Source organism: Phycodurus eques, chromosome 8 (assembly GCF_024500275.1).
Source record: "Phycodurus eques isolate BA_2022a chromosome 8, UOR_Pequ_1.1, whole genome shotgun sequence".
Lineage (NCBI taxonomy): Eukaryota > Metazoa > Chordata > Actinopteri > Syngnathiformes > Syngnathidae > Phycodurus > Phycodurus eques.
In genome coordinates, this window is record NC_084532.1 from 7,361,056 (window position 1) to 7,374,938 (window position 13,883).

The window sequence follows — 13,883 nt, forward strand, 5'->3', positions numbered from 1 at the left end:
CTGTAGTCGCGAATGAATCGGCGCTAGAGGTTTGAGACACCCAGGAAAACGTTGCAGCTCCTTGCGGGTGGAATTCACACTTTTCAGGTTTCAGAAAGAGGCTGTTCCCAAGTAGGCGCTGAAGGTTTTGGTGGAGGTGTTGTCGATGTTCTTCCAGTGAGCGTGAGAAGACGAGGATGTCATCTACCCACACTCACCCGCTGGAATCCGAAAATCGATTGAGCATGAAGCCACGGAACTAGAGGCCTCAGTGAGGGCTGGGAGGTGCCGAGTGGCTACCCTGCCATTAACGAGGTGGTGAAAGACCGTCTTAAGTTCGGCCGAAACAAATTCGAACAATGGTAATACCGATGAGGAAATATGCCACAAGGTGGTAGCCCACCTAGCAGCTCTTCCGTGCAGGAGATTAATGACAAAAGCTATTTTGGATTCATTGGTGGGATAAATCAGTGGCTGCAGGTCGAAGACTAGGGAGCAAACTATGTTTTTTAAAAGGCAGCGGGAGCAAAACTGAGTTCGGTTGTACTTTATTGAAGTATTGAACAATGTACTCACGTTATTTTTTGATCAATCCTCATCAAGAATTATATATATATATATATATATATACATACATATATAATTCTTGATCCTTTTGCTGACTGAAAGAGGCAGGGTACATACAGCCTGGACTTCTGGTCAGCTAGATACTGTATGTACATAGCTAGATATGAAATTGATGGATTATCCTTGTATAATTAACTTAACCATTATTCTAGCAAAGTCTTCTGGGGGATGTGTGTAGTAAATGTGTCACTGTTGGATGTGTTGTGGAGGAGCACGGTACAGCTTGTGCTCTGAGTCAGCAGAAGAGAGTGGTACTTAATGTGGAAGTGACTAAAAGCTAAATGACAGTTCAGTAATGAAAAACTGCCAAAAGAGGTGCAGACCATGTGCAGTTTGATCAAGATACACCCGTCATCTGTAATCAGAAACAGAAACAGCTCTTAAAAGGTCATGGAGATTCAGTGACATCACTGCATTTCATTTAGTATGTAAGTTGTTGAACAAAAGTTAACTTCAAGCATGAGAATTATTGCCGTGAAAGTTCAGATGGGTTGCTCAAGCTCTTATGAACCAACATTGGATTCTCTCATGTTGTTCAATAAAGCACATGATAAACAGGCATTCATCCTCAAAGCTAAGGAAAACTCTCAACAGGTCACCAGTCAAACATATGGCTGACACAGACACAGAAAGACCTCAGCAAAGATTTGGCAGCAAGCGCAATGTACTAACTACTCGCACACTGTACTGTAGAAGAAGAATAACTAAACTCGGGGTTTTATTCGGCGTAGTAGTAAGGCCTACATAGTTTCTAAACTGTTATATATTATTATTATTATTATTTTTTTTTTTTACCTGTCCTGTTCACCTGCACGGCCTTGCAGAATGGTGGCTCTGTATGCCTTTGTGCTGGAACACTTCTGCTTTGAAATACTCCCGCATATTTATTTATTTCTTTTATTATTCTGATGTTTATTGAAAATGCAGCCAGACAGAAAAGGGTTTTAGGGAACAGACAGAGGGATAGAGTGGACAAGGGGAATACGGGTGAGAACCACAGCAGAACAATATTGAGATAGTCTAGATATTTGAACACGAGTAACATTACAACAGTCATTTGTCGATTGGGGAAGGACAACGGGTGAGGACATGCAACAACTCAACAAGAGAACAGGACAAGAGAGGACAGAAAAGGGCAGCACAGGATGTGGAAAAATGAGCAAGGTAGTGCTCCTGACAAGTGTTGCGGTGGGATTCTTTTTTTTAGTGTCTAAACACCAGTAAGACCCTGTGAGTCGTTATGTTAGTATAACCTGTGTTGTTGCTATTACTATTGTTACCAGGTCCCTGACTGGCAACCATTATCCCTAAACCGTGATTGTGTGTGGTGGGGTGTAGTGCATTAAACTGTTATATTTTTATGTACAGTACTGTATATTATTTATAGCAATGACTGTGAAAAACATCAATGCTAGATACACAATATGAACCACAGTGTGGTGCTGTGTGTATTATTGTCTATTTTTTCACAGATCCCTTCATATATACCAGTGGAATGCAGTTTTTTCCATTCCAGTTGGCAAAATATATGTAGAAGGTACAAATATGTTGAGGCAGCCATGATGTTCGTAGAGAGCAGTGGTCCCCAAATGATACGGTCCGCCTCCACATTTGGCCCGGCCCCCTAAACAATACCAGAGACGCATTATGATTCTTTTTTTCAGTCTGGCAACCAATGCACGGTATTTAATCTGCAGTGGACAAATGATTATTTTTTTGTTCAATGCAAAGGCTGTTGGTCTCATCTGTCGAGAGGCGGTGGGGGTATTCAAAGAATACAATCTGCGCTGACACTATGAATCCTGTCACAGAGACATGTATGGTAGCTTGCAAGGCCAAATGAGAGCAGACAAACTCTCAAAGCTAAAAGGTGGACTGTTAGCTCAGCAGAATACATTTGAACGTGTTTCCTGACTTTTTTTTCTGTGACGATCCCGGAAAGGGTTATTCATATTTGGTTATGTGTGGCTTTCTGGAAAACAATAAATGTTTACCTTTCGGCACCCCTGCGATCGTCACTCTTTTTCTGTTACAAATTGACCCCGGCCCCCCATCAGAGAAGGGAAATGTTATGTGGCCCTCACAGAAAAAAGTTTGGGGACCCCTGGTATAGAGGAACTGAAAATATCACCTTAGTTTCCCTGATGCACCAAACAGTTTAGCACACATTAAATTACCACAGTTCATGACAAGTCTCTGCTGTCAAAAAGAAGCCAATTACTGTGATGTTTAGTTTAGTCAAGACTACATTTTGGGTTCCTCAACAAAGCCTCTGTCACCGCCACCCTTACTGAAATTCATCTGACAAATCAGTAACACATTTTGACACACAGAAAAACATCATTATAAAAAAAACAAAAATGACGCGAACTTGGGCCAATTATATTCTATTCACTTTTGCATGCTCATGTTGAATTCGGTTTGTTATTGTATATCGCCACTCTTGCCAAATTCTGTTTGATAGTATCACTTTGCTTGTGAACTCGCTTTGGAAGGAAAACACAACAATGCAGTGCAACTCAGCAAATCTTAAAAAAAAAAAAAAAAAGGCATATAAAACCACACCGAAATTTTTTTTTCACTTAATTTATTATAGGATGGGTATTCATCTTAGTAACCAGGCTACAAACTCCCATTGCAGTCAGCACCAGGATCTCGTATCAAAGTCAAGGAAGCTCCTTTGATTCAGCAGACAACAGAGTCAGTAATGATGTTCCCCTTCTACAGCTATTGCAGACCATGTTTGTTGGTCTTGTTTAGCTGCATCAATCTCAATGCTGAAATGCAAGAGACCCCTGCTGCCTGTGTTCAGCATTCAAATTATCTGACAGTCAATTAGTCATCAAATTGAGAATATATTAATGGAAGATTACCTTTTAATCTGTTGACAATGGCATATATCTATATTTCAGAAGAAGTATCACATCATCTGTGAGCAAACAGCAAAAAGTTCATTATGTAGCCGGAGAGAAAGCTTTTCCGTTGTGTGAATACTTTACATTTCTGAACAGTATTATGGAGGACATTGCAACACCACACACACAATACACTTCCTTTTGCATTTACACACGCGCATCCTTGCACTCTCTGGGTGTAGAAAACCCTCATTAATATCAAAGACATTTCTCTTAATTAATATGTCGACCCAGCCCAATTTTGCCTTCACACACAGCCAAAAACTAATTAGACCAAAGTTATTTTTAAACCAATCTCTGTTTTTCTGAGCATTTTGAATGTGTTAGTCTCCCCCATAACCTTATATCACTGCATTTATTGCTCAGGCATCAAACATTATTTGCCTTTCGATAGAGCATGCGCAGAGACAGGGACAGCAACTGTTGACATTTGACTCCTCACACTGTATATTTGGGTCATTGCTGTTCCAATTTAGTAGGTAGCATGCATTTCAAACTTGACTGACTGTCAAAACAAATCAAGGGGAAGACGTTGCCATTCTCTATGGACTCAGAATGCCAATGCTAAAAATAACACTAACAATAAAGCAATGTGCTTCCTTTATCAGTTGTGCCTTGATCTGTGCTGCGACGCAAACTCAAGAGACACAGGTGCAGGTACGGAGGCAATAACACCCTCCATAACATGATTTGTAGCCTCCATACTGTTAATTAATTGATTCAAAGACAGATTCCATGTACTTGGTGCAATGGAGTCTGTTAATCTCTGCCAGGTTGTCATCATTCCTGGTTAGAGTTTTTCTCACGCTTCCCATGTACCATACGTACTGTAGGCTTGTATTTTTTTGTTTTGTCTCAAGGTTGAAATCAAGGTGTGCGTTTTCTCCACGTAGCCCGGTTTATTCTCGCATCCCACAAAAATGCATGTTAGGTTAATTGAAGACTTTAAATTGCCCATAGGTGTGAAAGTGACTATCTGTTTGTGCCCTGCGACTGACTGGTAACCAGTTCAGGGTACCTCCTGCCTCTAGGCCAAAGTGAGCTCCAGCTCATTCGTGATTCTTGATGAGGACAATCGTAGAAGATTGATGGATGGTGCAGCAAGAAGTTTTGTTTTAAGTTCTAAATCAAGACAGGAATATGAATGTAATGTATGCGTGTCAGTGTGGAATAGCAACACCAGAATAACTTAACTTAAATGCTTTCTTATTCATCTCATACTCATACTTAATACTCATTTAAGTATTTTACATGTTGTATGTGTTTTTGCCTATATGTAAATGTCATTTACCCCACTGAGAGGTGGAATTGTGTTCGATATTTCCCGTATGAATGGTGTGACTCGAAGCATCACTCCCTCATGGCAATTCAAAAGGCTTTAAGCCTGTTTTTCTTCTTTCATTGAAGACACAGTAACAATCCTTTATGCAGGATCCAAATGTGTCCCAGAACACCGAAACATAACAAAGATAAAACGTGGTTTGGATAGTTCTCAATGAATACCTTTTCACCTTATGTGTGTGCGTGTGTGTGTGTGTGGGGGTGTGTCTCGGTGGGTGCGTGTGTGTGTGTGAGAGAGAGCGAGAGAGAGACAGAGAGAGAGAGAGAACATAACACACCTGTCACTTCAAAGCCACGTGTTAGCACAGAGACCGTCTAAAGAGGGTCCACAGCGGGAGGTGCCCACTGAGTTCAGGGGCATTGTTCACACCTAATTATACATACAGAAACATAATGACTGGAGCTCATTATAATACCGTAAACCATGCATTGACACCTGGTCTACACCTGTAATCAGCCTTTAATAGTCCAAATTAGGGTTCTTTGTCTTGCCCAAGGACACTTCGACATGCAGACAGTCGTAGCTGGGATTTAAACCAGGGACCCTTCGGAAGACAGTGCTGCACCTATTGAGCTGGGTGGAGAGGAATGGGGCCTTGCTCAGGCGCACCTCGACAGTAGCCTGGAAGCAGACTAGCATCTCTCCAGTTGCCATTTTTACATTTGTCAACAGCTGGATTTGAATCATAAACTCTCTGGCTCCAAAGCCCAAGTCTTTACAGATAAGATACTGCTTGCTTTCTACGCTATCTCCTTCCATCCATCCATTTTCTTCTGCTTATCCGAGGTCAGGTCGCGGGGGCAGTAGCTTTAGCAGGGATGCCCAGACTTCCCTCTCCCCAGCCACTTCATCCAGCTCTTCAGGGGAGGTCCCGAGGCGTTCCCAGGACAGCTGGGAGATGTAGTCTCTCCAGCGTGTCCTGGGACATCCCCGGGGTCTCCTCCCAATGGGACGTGCCCGGAACACCTCACCAGGGAGGCATACAGGAGGTATCCTAATCAGATGCCCAAGACACCTTATCTGGCTCCTCTCAATGTGGAGGAGCAGTGGCTCTACTCTGAGCCCCTCCCGGATGACTGTGCTTCTCACCCTATCTCTAAGGGAGAGCCCGCACACCCTACGGTGGAAACTCATTTCGGCCGCTTGTATCTGGGATCTTGTTCTTTCGGTCACGACCCACAGCTCGTGACCATAGGTGAGGGTAGGAAAGTAGAGCGTTCGGTAAATTGACAGCTTGGCTTTCGGCTGAGCTCCTTCTTCACCACAATGGACCGATACAAAGTCCGCATCACTGCAGACGCCAGTCGATCTCCCGTTCCATTCTTCCCTCACTCGTGAACAAGACACCAAGATACTTGAACTCCTCCACTTGGGGCACGATCTCATCCCTGACCTGGAGAGGGCGCATTTCTGTAAGTGTAAATTTTGTGAAATATTTGTTTAATTCTGGAAAAAAAAACAAAAAAAACAACGTAAACTTTTTTTTTGTATTAACCGTACTTCTCCTATTACACTAGTTTCCCCCTGTGATTTTCTGTGTTATTCCTCCTCTTTGTTCATCACGTGTGTCTGTGTGTGGGTATGTGTGCGCGTGTGTGTATATGTTTGCTTCTCTTTATTTTGTGTTGTGTGGGTGTGTTCTTCCCTTTCATAACTCTCTCCTGTTTTCTTGTGTGGTAGTTGTCAGCTTATCAACTCTTTAATGTCAAAAAGTGATTTGGTAGGGATAGGTCACATTCCTTTGACTTGTTCAGTTTTCTTTGTGTCAAGGATCACTTGTTCCATTCCTTCTCAAGTCTTGCTACCTGTTTACCTAGACCTCATCACATACAAATGTTTGTTCGGTAAGCATGCTGCTCTCTAAGCAAAAATCTTTGACACCGGTGTTGATCACCATATATTCTTTTAACTGCACTCTACAGGAGTAATCAATAAAATTTGCAGGGGACTGATCGAAACAGTTTTAAAAACAGACACTGTTCCTCTTCTACGACCTGATGTCCTTGGGGAATTACAAAACAAGCAGTCAGGTGGTAAACGTTCAAACAAAGCACCAATCCAAGTCTCTGTCACACAAAATGTCTAGGCAACAAGGACTTGAAGACTTCCTGCAGGATAAAGGTTTTTTTTGTCAGTGACCTGGCATTCACCAGGCAAATCTTTGCAGGAGCTGTTTGCAACGTCGCATATATGGGTGCCCAGGCAGTTTCCCCAGGAGCTTTAGTTCCACCTCGCATCGAGAAAGCTGAGGAAGACAGGGGCTGTGCGCCCGGAGTTCCCCAGAGACGCCGGAGACAGGTGGCAGGCATCGACGGGGTCCAAGAAGCGCTGCAGAAGTGAATAAATCCAAGTTCGACAAAAAGCAACTGCTGCCATTTCAGCTTCAACAACTGACCGCTGCATTTGCCACAGCGACTTCCAAAACCCAGAAGAGGTGAGTTGGAATTACTGCCCGGAGCGGGAACAAAGTTCGCTTTACCCCATGCTCGAACACTCCCAAATCATGCCATGTCATGTCATCATGCCAAAGACTCAATATACATACACAAGCAGAGACTCAAGCTGTGGAGTGACAAGGGTTAAAAACAACAAAAACGGCAACCAAGGTGAGAGGAGGAGGCAGCCAGCCACACACAACAGCGCTGACATCATGTCAGTGTCACAATGTCTGGGGATCTGGTAGTAATTTCGTAAACCCGAATTCCAATGAAGTCGGGACATTGTGTAAAACATAAGTTAAACCATAAAACAATTAAACCATATTTGCAAATCCTTTTCAACCTATATTCAATTGAATACACAACATAGACAAACTATTTCATCTTCAAATTGGTGAATATTATTTTTTGCAAATATTTTTACATTTTGAATTTGATGCCTGCAACACCTTTCAAAAAAGCTGGAACTGGCTGGGAAAGAATGCTCCAACAACACCTGTTTCAGAACATTCCACAGGTGAACTGGAAAAAGGTGAGTGCCATGATTGGGTATAAAAGGAGCATCCCTGAATGGTTCAGTTGTTCACAAGAAAGGAAGGACTAAACAACTGCTTGAGCAAATAGTCCAACAGTTTAAGAACAATATTTCTCAACAAACAAAATTTCATCATCTATGGTCCATAATATTATCAAAAGATTCAGAGAGTCTGGAAAAATCTCAGCTCCTAAGCAGCAAGACGGAAAACAAACATTGAATGCTATGACCTTCGGTCCCTCAGGCGGCACGCCATTAAAAAACAGCATCATTGTGTAAAGGATATTGCCATGTGGTCTCAAGGACACTTCAGAAAACTACTGTCAGTCAGCACAGTTTGTCGCTGCAACTACAAATTAAATTAAAACTTTACCATGCCAAGTGAAAGCCATATACAGTATCAACAACACCCAAAAACATCGCCAGCTTCTTTGAGCCCGAGCTAGTCTGAGTTGGACTGACGCAAAATGGAAAAGTGTGTTGTTCTCTAACGAGTCCACATTTCAAATTGTTTTTGGAAATCATGGATGTCGTGTCCTCCGGGCGAACGAAGAAATGGACCATCCAGATTGGTATCAGAGCAAAGTTCAAAAGCCAGCATCTATGATGGTACGGGGGTGTGTTACTGCCCATGGCATGGATAACTTGCACATGCTTAAAGGTACATACAGGTTTTGAAGCAACATATGCTGCCATCCAAGCAACGTCTTTTTCAGGGACGTCCCTGCTTATTTCAGCAAGAGAATGCCAAGCCACATTCTGCACGTGTTACAACAGCGTAGTTTTGCAGTAAAAGATTGTGAGTACGAGACTGGACTGCCAGCAGTCCAGACCTGTCTCCCATTGGAAATGTGTAGTACACTAGAGGCCTCTTGTGGACCTGGCAAATAGCAGGTTACATTCCCAAAACATTTGTTTTAGATGTATTTTAAGAAGAAAACTTAAATTTAACCGTATGGTACTCTTTACAAACATGACAATGTCTGTTTGTAAAGCGAGCCGATCTGCTTTTGTGTGATTCCTCCTCATTCTATTCGCGTGAATGACTCACGTCTTCTGCAAACGTATCTCTGTAACTTCTCCGGCATAAAATGGATATCTTGTTCACAGCTTCAAATTGTTTTAAACACTCTTGGCTGTGTGTGCGTGTGTGTGTGTGTGTGTGTGTGTTAATTGTTATCATGTGTGGCTGGCTGTGGTATTTTACCTATGGAATCAGATTCTCCATCGTATGCTTGATGGCGGCTGTGTGGTTGTTTCAAATATACAAGTCATTCTTTTAAGTTAGCTTTCAAGCAAACTCCAACTGGTAGTGGCAATGTACAGCTTGAAGCCTCTTTTTTTTAAAAAAATTATAAAACAAATTAACTATATCAGCCAAAGTGCTGCCTGTTGTCAAGTGAGTATGTGGAGCCACCTGCCGCCATGCAGCACTCAAGTTTAAGCCAAAACTCTCCCGATCCAGGGCTCGCATTTTGAAAAACCTGTAAGTTGGGTCACTCGTATGTCGAAGCAGCACTGTATTTTCTTCTAGTCCAGCTGGCTGTCTGCTCCTTTCGGCATGAGTCATGTTCACGTGGAGGGTTAATTGGGATGACAGAGACCTTGTGTATCCCTATTGATCATGTGTTCCACTCTGCTACCCGCTGACCAACACCTACACCACCCACCCCCACTCACTCACCACATATTCCTTTTTAATACCACAAACCATCTCAGGATCGATAAGTCTGCAGCATTGTTACTCTTGGGAGAGAGAAAGCGCATAAGAGAAAGGAAGTGAGCTTCTGTATGTGCGTGTGGGTGTGTGTATAAATTCATAGAATTTAAGTGTTGAGACATCTGTAATTAAAGTTTTAGATGACTGATCATGTGAATAAGAATTCAGAGGAAGCACTTTTGTGATGGTCATGCACGCGCACTTTAAAAGGACTTAAATCATTGTGTGGAACAGTTATTTTCATGCAAATGTGCTCCATTTTAAGAGTCTGTGTGAACAAGGAGTTTTATGCCTTTCAGTAGTAAGAATGTGACAGGATATTAATAGCAATTTTATTCATCTAAAACAGGTGTCAAACTCAAGGCGCCAAATCTGGCCAGCCAAATCATTTTATGTGGCCTGCGAAAGCAAATCATGAGCTTGAACTTCAATGGTTGCTAAAATCTGTATCAAAATTTCAAATTTTCATACAGTATCTAAAATATACAAAAATGTTTTGTTACCAAACCCTTTTTTAACAATAACTGCAACAGTAGTTAAACAGACTATTATCCACCACTTCTTATTTCAAAATTAGTTATCGATCAATTTGTTGTGTATAATAATAAATAATAAGTACGTAGCAATAAATCTGAGGGAAACCGTAACTAGTACAATGTGGCCCACAACAAAAATGAATTTGACACCCCTGATCTAAAGCCATTGCACATTAATATTCAACTTTTCTTCCCATGCATTGCAATTGTCAGGATGGAGGTCTTATTCATTCAAGGGAAAAGAATCAGACAGGTAGAACGTTTCTACTTGTCTGATTCACTCTCTCTCCAGGTTTCTACTAGAAACACATTTATTCACAGCTGCCTTAGCTTCCATGTGTGCTGGTCCTATTTTCTTGTTTTTGTCATTTTTTAGTATTTCCAGAGGCTTCTCCCCCTGCAAGAGGTTTTAATGCTTCTTTCCCTGGCTGTGAGCAACAATCAGACAGAGATTAAGGGGTGCCAAGCTCAGAGTCATTCTCAGACAAACACAGATACAAACTGTGGGGGAGTGGTGGTGAGATTCGAATTTAGATTTTACCCAAACCAGTAGTCTTCATTCTAACAAAGATTCCTCCAGCTGCAGACAAGGAAATATTAATTTTTTAAAAAAGAAAAGAACATTCTTGAATACATTATATTTAGCTTTTTGCTGTTTTCCATACCCACTTTTCATATATTTTAGCATGGTATGCATTTTAATGTGTTTACATTGTAAATGTGATCGGTAGATTACGATCACATATGAATGGTGTCTTTACAGATCGAGGACTTGAAACTTGAAGTTGGTGGGGCTTTGTCCATATTAACGAAAGACAGTCTGCTTGAAGTTTGTGATTTTCTATGTATGGAGTTTCTAGGGTTTGGAGTTTGAAAATGTGTCAGATAAAAGTCGTTCCTCTCTCATCGCATATATATTTGAATGTATTTAGAGAGAAAAGAGTTAGCTGAACTTGAGGATCATGGCATGGTGGAACTACTGTTGCTAATTGATGATTGTAGCGCTGCAACAGGTTGTTGAAAGTCAAATAAAAAAAAACAGGGAACTTTAAATGAACAACAGATAGAGCAGACCATTCAGCTTTAAAAGGCATTTTAAAAAATAAATGAATCAATATAGCTAGCATTAGCATTGTCACGACAGGACAAAATAAAACAAACTAGGGAGAAAAACAAAACAGCCAATGGGGAAAGTAATAGTATTTACCGTGATTTTGTCTCTGCTAGACAGATCCCCCAGCCTCGGCTTTCACTACAGCAGGAAGGAGAATTCAAATTATTAGGTCAGATTGGTGAGTCTGGGCAGAAGGATGATTCCACCTTATCTAATTTTGCACACCAGATTGAGCAAGGCATCAGTAAGGGGTTTCCTGAACCAGAGCTCGGTGTTGCAGTGATAAGAGACATAGCACAGGGTTGCAACTTTGTAGCTTTCTGGAGGGTAAAACCAAATTCACCTTACCTATGTTGAGGCGGATTCTCAGATCTCACTACCAAGAAAAAGGCGAAACAGAACTGGAGAAGCAGCGCACATCGTAGGTTCCAATTAACAAAGAAACCACAAGGAACAGACATTATTAAATTAATTTTTTTTTTTTTTATTGGAACAGACATTATTAAATTAACTTAAAGTGAATACAATTTTGTATTTGGAGGCGTAACCTTTACTTGCAATAACTGCATCAAGCCTGTGACTCATTGACTTCACCAGACTGTTCCATTCTTCATTTGAAATGCTTTTCCAGGCCTTCACTGCAGCCGCTTTCAGTTCTTGTTTGCTTCTGGTGGTTTCTCCCTTCAGTCTCCTCTTCAGGTAAAATGCATGCTCTATTGGGTTAAGGTCCAGTGATTGACTTGGCGGGTCTAAGACCTTGCACTTTTCCCCCCTGATGAAGTCCTTTGTTGTGATGGCAGTGTGTTTTGGGTCATTGTCTTGTTGCATGATGAAGCTTCTCCAGATTGGTTTAGATGCATTTTTCTTTAAAGTATGCATATAACGGCACACGTTGTGAAGTCACAGGTTTCTCTCCTTTCTACCTGTTATTCGGAAGATCCCCAAGACTACCTATCAACCTCTTATTTGAGGCAGGAAAAACAGACCACCGAACATACATGGAGAGATGGAAGAGAGAAATTCAGGAAGAAAAACACATAGTACAAGAGAATGTGAAAAACGTCAACAGAGAGCAGTAAAAGACACTATGAAAGCAAAGTGAGGACATCTCTTTTGTATCCTGGCGATCGTCTCCTTGTTAGAAATTTGACACCTCAAGGAGGCACTGGAAAGCTTCGAAATCACTGGGAAGAGGATATCCAAATTGTGATTCGACAGCTTGGAGAGAAAACCCCAGTCTATGAAATCAAACCTGAACAGATCAAGAATCTTGCACCGAAACTTGCGATTACCATGTGATCATAGAGCATAAAGTGTCATGAGCTGTGCCCTGCAGTCCTTTTGCAGGAGCCTGGGTGGCACTTTGCGCTCCTCATGCCCTCTCTCTCTCCCTCCCTCTCTCTCCCTTCACAGTAATCAGCACCACCTCGGCCGCGTACCTGTCATTGATCAGCCCTCATCATTACCTGCATAAAAACCTGCCAGATCCCGGAAACTCTCGCCAGAGTATTGAAGCTTCTCCTGTGGCAGAACGGCTCCCCAGTTACCAAGTAAGCTACGTAATTCCTTGTCTTCTTTCTGACCTCCGTGTTTCTCTTTGAATAATTTCATATAAAATGATTTAGTTCAATATGTTCACTAAAAAGATTCCTTCTTTTGAACGAAAAATTTGTGAACGAAACAACACTAAGAAACACTACATCACCCAAAAATTATGTTCAATCTCTAATTTATAACACGGTCATTGATTAAAATGGGAGACTTCGTGGCCGGGCAGCAGACCTCCTCATCACAATCTGCACTCACACCGAGCCCGTTGTCATACAAAAACATTTTAATACTTCACAAAAGCAAACTCATGTGTTATTACATTGTCCCAAACTGTTTTCAATGATCCAGAACTATGAGCTATGAAATGAATGAAATATCTTATGTGTTTGTGTAAGTTTGTTGTGTTACCACAGTGGCGGATCACTTTATTGCACACATTACATTTGGCGGTGTCCTTTTCCCCTGTAGTAAAAAAAAGTCCACACCGCGCTCTGCTTTCTCTCTGACTGTGCCCTTGTGTCTAGCTACTTTCTGACTCTGGCTCTCTGGCAGGGCAGCCAGGGATGGGGCTAAGTGTGCCTGAGCGTGGGGTGCGCTGTGGGTGTTTGCACAGAGAAACGGGGCTCTGAGGAAATTTGAGTAAATTGCTGGACGACAGAAGAGAAACTGCAGTATCGATCTCATCACGCTAGTATCGATCCGATACCAATATTCACCTTGGTATCGATACTATCGATATTTAGATCGATACGCCCACCCCTACTGTATATTAAGCCGGATATAATGTGCATACAAACGCTACCTCCAATGCTGATGACCGTCCTTCTGTCACGAAGCATTACAACGATCGATTTTAATGAAACAACTAAGCAACCCTACTGAAACGTATCTCACATCACTATTTTCAGTCCCTTTTGTAAAAAAATTAAATAAAAAAATCCATACTTACTCACAACACTCAACTACTCACAACACTCAAATATATTGAGCGTTCAAGTGTCAATAGATATTTCCAATACCTTAAATTGGTTAATGCATAAAAATGCATAAAAATAACAGACAAAGTGGGGACAGACCAATAGTATCGATCTGTGAAAACAAATATGAAAATTACCATATTTGGACA